This window comes from Procambarus clarkii, chromosome 31 (genome assembly GCF_040958095.1).
Source record: "Procambarus clarkii isolate CNS0578487 chromosome 31, FALCON_Pclarkii_2.0, whole genome shotgun sequence".
NCBI classification, from domain to species: Eukaryota; Metazoa; Arthropoda; class Malacostraca; order Decapoda; family Cambaridae; genus Procambarus; species Procambarus clarkii.
This window is the reverse complement of record NC_091180.1, coordinates 2109482-2121781: the sequence shown is the minus strand read 5'-3', so window position 1 is coordinate 2121781 and position 12300 is coordinate 2109482.

Sequence of the window (12300 nt, the reverse complement as noted above, 5' to 3'; positions counted from 1 at the left end):
TGCAGAGGCTTACGCGAGTGATGCAGAGGTTGAAGAGAGTGTTGCAGAGGCTTAAGAGAGGGATGCAGAGGCTCAAGAGAGTGATGCAGAGGCTCAAGAGAGTGATGCAGAGGCTCAAGAGAGTGATGCAGAGGCTTAAGAGAGGGATGCAGAGGCTCAAGAGAGGGATGCAGAGGCTTAAGCGAGTGATGCAAAGGCTCAAGAGAAGGATGCAAAGGCTCATGAGAGGGATGGAGAAGTTCTAGAGAGAGATCCAGAGGCTCACGATAGGGATGCAGAGGCTAAAGTGAGTGATGCTGAGGCTCAGGAGAGTGATGCAGAGGCTCAAGAGAGTGATGCATGGGCTCCAGAGAGGCATGCAGAGACTCAAGAGAGTGATGCAGAGGCTGAAGAGAGAGATGCAGAGGCTCAAGTGAGGGATGCAGAGGCTCAAGAGAGTGATGCAGAGGCTGCAGAGTGTGATGCTGAGGCTCAAGAGAGTGATGCAGAGGCCCAAGAGAGTGATGCAGAGGCTAAAGTGAGTGATGCTGAGGCTCAGGAGAGTGATGCAGAGGATCAAGAGAGTTAAGCAGAGGCTGAAGTGAGGGATGCAGAGGACAAAGAGAGGGATGCAAAGGCTCAAGAGAGTGATGCAGAGGCTTAGGAGAGTGCTGCAAAGGCTCAAGAGAGTGATGCAGAAGCTTAAGAGAGGGATGCCGAGGCTCAAGAGAATGATGAAGAGGCTCAAGAGAGTGCTGCAAAGGCTCAAGAGAGGGCTGCTGAGGCTCCAGAGAGGGATGCAGAGGCTCCAGAGAGTGATGCAGAGGCTGAAAAGAGAGATGCAGAGGCTTAAGAGAGTGATGCAGAGGCTCAAGAGAGTGAAGCAGAGGCTCAAGAATATGATGTAGAGGCTTAGGAGAGGGATGCAGAGGCTCAGGAGAATGATGCAGAGGCTCAAGAGAGGGATGCAGCGGCTTAAGAGAGTGATACAGAGGCTGAAGAGAGTGATGCAGAGGCTCAAGAGAGTGATGTAGAGGCTCAAGAGAGTGATGCAGATGATCAAGTGAGTGATGCAGAGGATCAAGAGAGTGATGCAGAGGATCAAGAGAGGGAAGCAGAGGCTTAAGAGAGTGATGCAGAGGCTCTAGAAAGTGATGCACAGGCTCAAGAGAGTGATGCAGAGGCTCAAGAGAGTAATGCACAGGATCAAGAGAGTGATGCAGAGGCTCGAGAGAGTGATGCAGAGGCCTCAGGAGAGGGATTCAGAATCTTAAGAGAGTGAGGCAGAGGCTCAAGAGAGGGATGCAGAGGCTCAAGAGAGGGATGCAGAGGCTCATGAGAGGGATGCAGGACGTCAAGAGAGAGACGCTGAGGCTCAAAAGAGGCATACAGAGGGTTAAGAGCGTGATGCAGAGGCTCAAGAGAGTGATGCAGAGGCTCAAAAAAGGCATGCAGAGGCTTAAGAGCGTGATGCAGAGGCTCAAGAGAGTGATGCAGAGGCTCAAGAGAGTGATGCAGAGGCTGAAGAGAGTGAAGCAGAGGCTCAAGAGAGGAATGCAGAGGCTCAAGAGAGGGATGAATAGGCTTGAGAGAGGGATGCAGGGGCTCAAGAGAGGGATGAAGAGGCCCAAGAGAGTGATGCAGAGGCTAAAGTGAGTGATACAGAGGCTCAGGAGAGTGATGCAGAGGCTCGAGAGAGGGATGCAGAGGCTTAAAAGAGTGATGCAGAGGCTCAAGAGAGGGATGCAGAGGCTTAAGAGAGTTATGCAAAGGCTCAAGAGACGGATGCAGAGGCTCAAGAGAATGATGTAGAGGCATAAGAGAGGGATGCAGAGGCTCAAGAGAATGATGCAGAGGCTCAAGAGAGTGATGCAGAGGCTCAAGAGAGGGATGCAGAGGTTCAAGTGAGTGATTCAGAGGCTCTAGAGAGGGATGCAGAGGCTCAAAAGAGTGATTCAGAGGCTTACGAGAGTGATGCAGAGGCTTAAGAGAGGGATGCAGAGGCTCAGGAGAGTGATTCAGAGGCTCAAGAGTGTGAGGCAGAGGCTCAAGAGAGTGATGCAGAGGCCCAAAAGAGTGATGCAGAGGCTCAGGAGAGGGATGAAGAGGCTCATGAGAGGGATGCAGGAGTTCAAGAGAGTGATGCAGAGGCTCAAGAAAGGGATGCAGAGGCTTAAGAAAGAGATGCAGAGGCTCAAAAAAGGGATGCAGAGGCTTAAGAGAGTGATGCAGAGGCTGAAGAGAGTGAGGCAAAGGCTAAAGAGAGTGATGCAGAGGCTGAAGAGAGTGTTGCAGAGGCTTTAGAGAGGGATGCAGAGGCTCAAGAGAGGGATGCAGAGGCTCAAGAGAGTGATGCAGAGGCTCCAGAGTGTGATGCTGAGGCTTATGAGAGTGATGCAGAGGCTCAAGAGAGTGATGCAGAGGATCAAGAGAGTTAAGCAGAGGCTGAAGTGAGGGATGCAGAGGACAAAGAGAGGGATGCAAAGGCTCAAGAGAGTGATGCAGAGGCTTAAGAGAGTGCTGCAAAGGCTCAAGAGAGTGATTCAGAAGCTTAAGAGAGGGATGCCGAGGCTCAAGAGAATGATGAAGAGGCTCAAGAGAGTGCTGCAAAGGCTCAAGAGAGGGCTGCTGAGGCTCCAGAGAGGGATGCAGAGGCTCCAGAGAGTGATGCAGAGGCTGAAAAGAGAGATGCAGAGGCTTAAGAGAGTGATGCAGAGGCTCAAGTGAGTGAAGCAGAGGCTCAAGAATATGATGTAGAGGCTTAGGAGAGGGATGCAGAGGCTCAGGAGAATGATGCAGAGGCTCAAGAGAGGGATGCAGCGGCTTAAGAGAGTGATACAGAGGCTGAAGAGAGTGATGCAGAGGCTCAAGAGAGTGATGTAGAGGCTCAAGAGAGTGATGCAGATGATCAAGTGAGTGATGCAGAGGATCAAGAGAGTGATGCAGAGGATCAAGAGAGGGAAGCAGAGGCTTAAGAGAGTGATGCAGAGGCTGAGGCGAGTGATGCAGAGGCTCTAGAAAGTGATGCACAGGCTCAAGAGAGTGATGCAGAGGCTCAAGAGAGTAATGCACAGGATCAAGAGAGTGATGCAGAGGCTCGAGAGAGTGATGCATAGGCCTCAGGAGAGGGATTCAGAGGCTTAAGAGAGTGAGGCAGAAGCTCAAGAGAGGGATGCAGAGGCTCAAGAGAGGGATGCAGAGGCTCATGAGAGGGATGCAGGACGTCAAGAGAGAGACGCTGAGGCTCAAAAGAGGCATACAGAGGCTTAAGAGCGTGATGCAGAGGCTCAAGAGAGTGATGCAGAGGCTCAAAAAAGGCATGCAGAGGCTTAAGAGCGTGATGCAGAGGCTCAAGAGAGTGATGCAGAGGCTCAAGAGAGTGATGCAGAGGCTGAAGAGAGTGATGCAGAGGCTCAAGAGAGGAATGCAGAGGCTCAGGAGAGGGATGAATAGGCTTGAGAGAGGGATGCAGGGGCTCAAGAGAGGGATGCAGAGGCCCAAGAGAGTGATGCAGAGGCTAAAGTGAGTGATACAGAGGCTCAGGAGAGTGATGCAGAGGCTCAAGAGAGGGATGCAGAGGCTTAAAAGAGTGATGCAGAGGCTCAAGAGAGGGATGCAGAGGCTTAAGAGAGTTATGCAAAGGCTCAAGAGACGGATGCAGAGGCTCAAGAGAATGATGTAGAGGCATAAGAGAGGGATGCAGAGGCTCTAGAGAATGATGCAGAGGCTCAAGAGAGTGATGCAGAGGCTCAAGAGAGGGATGCAGAGGTTCAAGTGAGTGATTCAGAGGCTCTAGAGAGGGATGCAGAGGCTCAAAAGAGTGATTCAGAGGCTTACGAGAGTGATGCAGAGGCTTAAGAGAGGGATGCAGAGGCTCAAGAGAGTGATTCAGAGGCTCAAGAGAGGGATGCAGAGGCTCAAGAAAGGGATGCAGAGGCTCAAGAGTGTGAGGCAGAGGCTCAAGAGAGTGATGCAGAGGCCCAAAAGAGTGATGCAGAGGCTCAGGAGAGGGATGAAGAGGCTCATGAGAGGGATGCAGGAGTTCAAGAGAGTGATGCAGAGGCTCAAGAAAGGGATGCAGAGGCTTAAGAAAGAGATGCAGAGGCTCAAAAAAGGGATGCAGAGGCTTAAGAGAGTGATGCAGAGGCTGAAGAGAGTGAGGCAAAGGCTAAAGAGAGTGATGCAGAGGCTGAAGAGAGTGTTGCAGAGGCTTTAGAGAGGGATGCAGAGGCTCAAGAGAGGGATGCAGAGGCTTAAGAGAGTGATGCAGAGGCTGAAGTGAGTGTTGCAGAGGCTTAAAAGACGGATGCAGAGGATCAAGAGAGTGATGCAAAGGCTCAAGAGAGTGATGCAGAGGCTCAAGAGAGTGATGCAGAGGCTTGAGAGAGGGATGCAGGGGCTAAAGAGAGGGATGCAGATGCTCAAGTGAGGGATGTAGAGTCCCAAGAGAGGGATGCAGAGGCTCATGAGAGAGATGCAGAGGCTCTTGAGAGTGATGGAGAGGCTCAAGAGAGGGATGCAGAGGCTTAAGAGAGTGATGCAAATTCTCAAGAGAGTGATGCAGAGGCTCATGAGAGGGATGCAGGAGTTCAATAGAGGGATGCAGAAGCTCAAGAGAGAAATTCAGAGGCTTAAGAGAGTGATGCAGATGCTTAAGAGAGTGATGCTGAGGCTTAAGAGAGGGATGCAGAGGCTTAAGCGAGGGATGTAGAGGCTCAAGAGAGGTATGCAGGGGCTCAAGAGAGGGATGCAGAGGCTCAAGTGAGGGATGCAGAGGCACAAGAGAGGGATGCAGAGGCTGAAGAGAGTGTTGAAGAGGCTTTAGAGAGGGATGCAGAGGCTCAACAGAGTGACGCAAAGGCTCAAGAGAGTGATGCAGAGGCTCAAGAGAGAGACGCAAAGGCTCAAGAGAGGGATGCAAAGGCTCATGAGAGGGATGCAGGAGTTCAAGAGATTGATGCAGAGGCTTAAGAAAGAGATGCAGAGGCTCAAAAATGGGGATGCAGAGGCTTTAGAGATTGATGCAGAGGCTGAAGGGAGTGTTGCAGAGGCTTAAGAGAGGGATGCAGAGGCTCAAGAGAGTGATGCAAATTTTCAAGAGAGTGATGCAGAGGCTCAAGAGAGTGGAGCAGAGGATCAAGAGAGTGATGCAGAGGCTGAAGAGAGTGTTGAAGAGGCTTAAGAGAGGGATGCAGAGGCTCAAAAGGGAGACGCAAAGGCTCAAGAGAGTGACGCAGAGGCTGAAGAGAGTGTTGCAGAGGCTTAAGAGAGGGATGCAGAGGCTCAGGAGAGGGATGCAGAGGCTTAAGAGAGTGATGCAGAGGCTGAAGAGAGTGTTCCAGAGGCTTAAGAGAGGGATGCAGAGGCTCAAGAGAGTGATGCAGAGGCTAAAGAGAGTGTTGAAGAGGCTTAAGAGAGTGATGCAGAGGCTAAATCGAGGGATGCAGAGGCTCAAGAGAGTGATGCAGAGGCTGACGAGAGAGATGCAGAGGCTAAAGTGAGGGATGCAGAGGCTCAAGAGAGTGATGCAGAGGCTCAAGAGTGTGATGCAGAGGCTCAAGAGAGTGATGCAGAGGCCCAAGAGAGTGATGCAGAGGCTAAAGTGAGTGATACAGAGGCTCAGGAGAGTGATGCAGAGGCTCAAGAGAGTGATGCAGAGGCCCCAGAGAGGGATGCAGAGGCTCTTGAGAGTGACGCAGAGGCTCATGAGAGGGATGCAGAGGCTTAGGAGAGTGATGCAAAGGCTCAAGTGAGGGATTCAGAGGCTCATGAGAGGGATGCAGAGGCTCAAGAGAGTGATGCAAAGGCTGAAGAGAGAGATGCAGAGGCTCAAGTGAGGGATGCAGAGGCTCAAGTGAGGGATGAAGAGGCATAAGAGACGGATGCAGAGGCTCTTTAGAGTGATGCAGAGGTTCAAGAGAGGGATGCAGAGGCTCAAGAGAGTGATTCAGAGGCTTACGAGAGTGATGCAGAGGCTTAAGAGAGTGATGCATAGGCTAACGAAAGTGATGCAGAGGCTCAAAAGAGCGATGCAGAGGCTTAAAACGGTGATGTAGAGGCTCAAGAGAGTGATGCAGAGGCTCAAGAGAGGGATGCAGAGGCTAAAGTGAGTGATGCAGAGGCACAAGAGAAGAATGCAGAGGCACTTGAGAGAGATGCAGAGGCTAAAGAGAGGGATGCAGAGGCTCAAGTGAGTGATGCAGAGGCTCAAGAGAGGGATGTAGAGGCTCAGGAGAGTGATTCAGAGGCTTACGAGAGTGATGCAGAGGCTTATGAGAGGGATGCAGTGGCGCAAGAGAGTGATTCAGAGGCTCAAGAGTGGGATGAAGAGGCTCAAGAGAGTGATTCAGAGGCTTACGAGAGTGATGCAGAGGCTTAATAGAGTGATGCAGAGGCTTAAAAGAGGGTAGCAGGGGCTCAAAAGAGGGATGTAGAGGCTCAATTGAAGGATGCAGAGGAACAAGAGAGGGATGCAGAGGCTCTTGAGAGTGATGCAGAGGCTCAAGAGAGGGATGCAGAGGCTTAAAAGGGTGATGCAGAGACTCAAGAGAGGGATGCAGAGGCTAAAGTGAGTGATGCAGAGGCACAAGAGAAAGATGCAGAGGCACTTGAAAGTGATGCAGATTCTCAAGAGAGGGATGCAGAGGCTCAAGTGAGTGATGCAGAGGCTCAAGAGAGTTATGCAGAGGCTCAAGAGAGTGATGCAGAGGCTTACGCGAGTGATGCAGAGGTTGAAGAGAGTGTTGCAGAGGCTTAAGAGAGGGATGCAGAGGCTCAAGAGAGTGATGCAGAGGCTCAAGAGAGTGATGCAGAGGCTCAAGAGAGTGATGCAGAGGCTTAAGAGAGGGATGCAGAGGCTCAAGAGAGGGATGTAGAGGCTCAAGAGAGTGATTCAGATGCTTACGAGAGTGATGCAGAGGTTTAAGAGAGGGATGCAGAGGCTCAAGAGAGTGATTCAGAGGATCAAGAGAGGGAAGCAGAGGCTCATGAGAGTGATTCAGAGGCTCAAGAGAGTGATGCAGAGGCTCATGAGAGGGACGCAGAGGCTTAAGCGAGAGATGCAAAGGCTCAAGAGAAGGATGCAAAGGCTCATGAGAGGGATGGAGGAGTTCTAGAGAGAGATCCAGAGGCTCACGAAAGGGATGCAGAGGCTAAAGTGAGTGATGCTGAGGCTCAGGAGAGTGATGCAGAGGCTCAAGAGAGTGATGCATAGGCTCCAGAGAGGGATGCAGAGACTCAAGAGAGTGATGCAGAGGCTGAAGAGAGAGATGCAGAGGCTCAAGTGAGGGATGCAGAGGCTCAAGAGAGTGATGCAGAGGCTCCAGAGTGTGATGCAGAGGCTCAAGAGAGTGATGCAGAGGCCCAAGAGAGTGATGCAGAGGCTAAAATGAGTGATGCAGAGGGTCAGGAGAGTGATGCAGAGGCTCAAAGGAGTGATGCAGAGGCTCCAGAGAGGGATGCAGAGGCTCAGAAGAGTGATGCAGAGGATCAAAAGAGTGATGCAGGGGCTCAAGTGAGGGAAGCAGAGGCACAAGAGAGGAATGCAGAGGCTCTTGAGAGTGATGCAGAGGCTCAAGAGAGGGAAGCAGAGGCTTAGGAGAGTGATACAAGGGCTCAAGTGAGGGATTCAGAGGCTCATGAGAGGGATGCAGGAGTTCAAGAGAAGGATGCAGAGACACAACAGAACTTCTCCCCTTTCCAATATCTTACTCAGTATTTTAACGAGAAACAAATATTTGATTGAAAATGAAGTGTTTGAGGTTAATGTCTAATCAATTATGTGTTTGCATCATTTTTATCGTATATTTAATGAATTAATATCAATAAACTGAAAATTCACAAAAACGTGGAAAAACAGGAAAATATTGCCTAATTCGATGATATTTTGTTAATATCACATAAAGGAAAAGGGGATGATAAACGTCAAAATATTGCTGAATTCGATGATTTTTAGTACGAAACAAAATGCAAGAAAACTTGCTTAAAATGCAATATTATACGAAAATCTGAGATTTAGAGGCCAAAGCACATATCGTGATACTACATGAAATAGTATCGAAATATTGGTAAAAATGAATATATTTACGTAATATCAAACTACATGAAAAACGTGAAAAAAGTCATTATTATACCAAATTTGAGGATTTTAACTTCGAATCATAGAGCGACGTTGCGTATTTTTTAGACCCTAGAAAAGACGTATAAAGATGTTGCTTCCAATACAAATGATAAAAATCAATGTGTTTTCAATAAAATTAACTAAAATGTTCCTGATTTTCAGTTTATATTACCGATGGAAGATGTACACGTAAAACCGCTCTAATCCGGCTGAAACGTCGATATATGCAATAAAAACAGAACTTCTCCCCTTTCCTATATCTTACTCAGTATTTTAACGAAAAACAAATATTTGAATGAAAATGAAGTGTTTAAGGTTATTTTCTGATCAGTTATGTGTTTGCATAATTTTTATCGTATATTTAATGAATTAATAACAATAAACTGAAAATTCACAAAAACGTGGAAAAACGGCCTAATTCGATGATATTTTGTTCAAATTACATAAATTAAAAGGAGATGATAAAGGTCAAAATATTGCTAAATTCGATGATTTTTAGTACAAAACAAAATGCAAGAAAACTTGTTTAGAGATGCAAAATTTGCGAAATTCTGAGATTTGAAGGCTAAATCACATATCGTGGGAAAACATGAAGTAGTATCAAAATATTGGTAAAAACGAATATATATACGTAAAATCACACTACATGAATAACGTGAAAAAAGTCACTATATTACCATATTTGAGGATTTTAACTTCAAATCATAGAGCGAGGTTTCGTATTATTTAGATCCAAGAAAAGACATGACAATGTTGTTTCAAATACAAATGATAAAAATCAATGTGTTTTCATTAGAATTAACTAAAATGTTCCTGTTTTTCCGTTTATATTACCGATGGAAGATGTACACGTAAAACCGCTCTAATCCGGCTGAAACGTCGATATATGCAATAAAAACTGAACTTCTCCCCTTTCCAATATCTTACTCAGTATTTTAACGAGAAGCAAATAGTTGATTGAAAATGAAGTGTTTAAGGTTAATGTCTAATCAATTATGTGTTTGCAACATCTTTATCGTATATTTAATGAATTGCATCCCTCTCTTGAGCCTCTGCATCCCTCTCTAAAGCCTCTGCAACACTCTCTTCAGCCTCTGCATCAATCTCTTCAGCCTCTGCATCACTCTCTTGAGCCTTTGACTCACTCTCTTCAGCCTCTGCATCACTCTCTTAAGCCTCTGCATCCCTTTTTTGAGCCTCTGCATCTCTTTCTTAAGCCTCTGCATTCCTTTCTTGAGCCTCTGCATCACTCTCTTGAACTCCTGCATCCCTCTCATGAGCCTCTGCATCCCTCTCCTGAGCCTCTGCATCACTCTCTTGGGCCTCTGCATCACTCTCTTGAGCCTCTGCCTCACACTCTTGAGCCTCTGCATCCCTTACTTGAGCCTCTGCATCCCTCTCTTGAGCCTCTGAATCACTCTCTTGAGCCTCTGCATCCTTCTCTTAAGCCTCTGCATCACTCTCGTAAGCCTCTGAATCACTCTTTTGAGCCTCTGCATCCCTCTCTTGAGCCTCTGCATCACTCTCTTGAGCCTCTGCATCCCTCTCTTGAGCCTCTGCATCATTCTCCTTAGCCTCTGCATCACTCTCTTCAGCCTCTGCATTACTCACATAAGCCTCTGCTTCCCTCTCTTGATCCTCTGCATCACTCTCTTGAGCCTCTGCATCACTCTCTTGAGCCTCTGCATCCCTCTCTTGAGCCTCTGCATCATTCTCCTTAGCCTCTGCATCACTCTCTTCAGCCTCTGCATTACTCACATAAGCCTCTGCTTCCCTCTCTTGATCCTCTGCATCCCTCTCCTTAGCCTTTGCATCACTCTCTTAAGCCTCTGAATTACTCTCTTGAGCTTCTGCATCCCTCTATTGAACTCCTGCATCCCTCTCATGAGCCTCTGCATCACTCTCTTGAGCCTTTGCATCACTCTCTTAAGCCTCTGCATCCGTCTCTTAAGCCTCCGCATCACTCTCTTAAGCCTCTGCACCACTCTCTTAAACATCTGCATCACTCTCTTGAGCCTTTGCATCACTGTCTTGAGCCTCTGCATCCCTCTTTTAAGCCTCTGCAACACTCTCTTCAGCCTCTGCATCACTCTCTTAAGCCTCTGCATCCCTCTCTTGAGCCTCTGCATCCCTCTCTAAAGCCTCTGCAACACTCTCTTCAGCCTCTGCATCTCTCTCTTGAGCCTTTGTCTCACTCTCTTCAGCCTCTGCATCACTCTCTTAAGCCTCTGCATCCCTTTTTTGAGCCTCTGCATCTCTTTCTTAAGCCTCTGCATCCCTTTCTTGAGCCTCTGCATCACTCTCTTGAACTCCTGCATCCCTCTCTTGAGCCTCTACATCCCTCGCTTAAGCCTCTGCATCCCACTCTTAAGCCTCAGCATCACTCTCTTAAGCATCTGCATCACTCTCTTAAGCCTCTGAATTACTCTCTTGAGCTTCTGCATCCCTCTATTGAACTCCTGCATCCCTCTCATGAGCCTCTGCATCACTCTCTTGCGCCTTTGCATCACTCTCTTAAGACTCTGCATCCCTCTCTTAAGCCTCCGCATCACTCTCTTAAGCCTCTGCACCACTCTCTTAAGCATCTGAATCACTCTCGTGAGCCTTTGCATCACTCTCTTGAGCCCCTGCATCCCTCTCTCAAGCCTCTGCATCACTCTCTTGAGCCTCTGCATCACACTCTTGATCCTTTGCATCACTCTCTTGAGCCTCTGCATCCCTCTTTTAAGCTTCTGCAACACTCTCTTCAGCCTCTGCATCACTCTCTTAAGCCTCTGCATCCCTCTCTTGAGCCTCTGAATTACTCACTTGAGCCTCTGCATCCCTCTCTTGAGCCTCTGCATCACTCTCTTGAGCCTCTGCATCCCTCTCTTGAGCCTCTGCATCATTCTCCTTAGCCTCTGCATCACTCTTTTCAGCCTCTGCATTACTCACATAAGCCTCTGCTTCCCTCTGTTGATCCTCTGCATCACTCTCTTGAGCCTCTGCATCATTCTCTTGAGCCTCTGCATCCCTCTCTTATGCCTCTACATCATTCTCTTGAGCCTCTGCATCCCTCTCCTTAGCCTTTGCATAACTCTCTTAAGCCTCTGCATCCCTCTCTGGAGCCTCTGCATCACTCTCTTAAGCCTCTTCAACACTCTCTTCAGCCTCTGCATCACTCTCTTGGGCCTCTGCATCCCTCTCTTAAGCCTCTAGAACACTCTCTTCAGCCTCTGCATCACTCTCTTAAGCCTCTGCATCCCTCTCTTGAGCCTCTGCATCCCTCTCTTAAGCCTCTGCAACACTCTCTTCAGCCTCTGCATCACTCTCTTAAGCCTCTGCATCCCTTTTTTGAGCCTCTGCATCTCTTTCTTATGCCTCTGCATCCCTTTCTTGAGCCTCTGTATCACTCTCTTGAACTCCTGCATCCCTCTCATGAGCCTATGCATCCCTCTCCTGAGCCTCTGCATCACTCTCTTGGGCCTCTGCATCACTCTCTTGAGCCTCTGCCTCACACTCTTGAGCCTCTGCATCCCTTTCTTGAGCCTCTGCATCCCTCTCTTGAGCCTCTGAATCACTCTCTTGAGCCTCTGCATCCTTCTCTTAAGCCTCTGCATCACTCTCGTAAGCCTCTAAGTCACTCTTTTGAGCCTCTGCATCCCTCTCTTGAGCCTCTGAATCACTCACTTGAGCCTCTGCATCCCTCTCTTGAGCCTCTGCATCACTCTCTTGAGCCTCTGCATCCCACTCTTGAGCCTCTGCATCATTCTCCTTAGCCTCTGCATCACTCTCTTCAGCCTCTGCATTACTCACATAAGCCTCTGCTTCCCTCTCTTGATCCTCTGCATCACTCTCTTGAGCCTCTGCATCATTCTCTTGAGCCTCTGCATCCCTCTCTTATGCCTCTACATCATTCTCTTGAGCCTCTGCATCCCTCTCCTTAGCCTTTGCATAACTCTCTTAAGCCTCTGCATCCCTCTCTTGAGCCTCTGCATCACTCTCTTTAGCCTCTGCATCCCTCTCTTGAGCCTCTGCATCACTCTCAAGTGCTTCTACATCCCTCACTTTAGCCTCTTCATCCTTCTCTTGAGCCTCTGCATCCCTCTCTTGAGCCTATTCATCCCTCTCTTGAGTCTCTGCATTCCTCTCTTGAGCCTCTGCATCACTCTCTTCAGCCTCTGCATCACTCTCTTGAGCCTCTGCATCACTCTCTTCAGCCT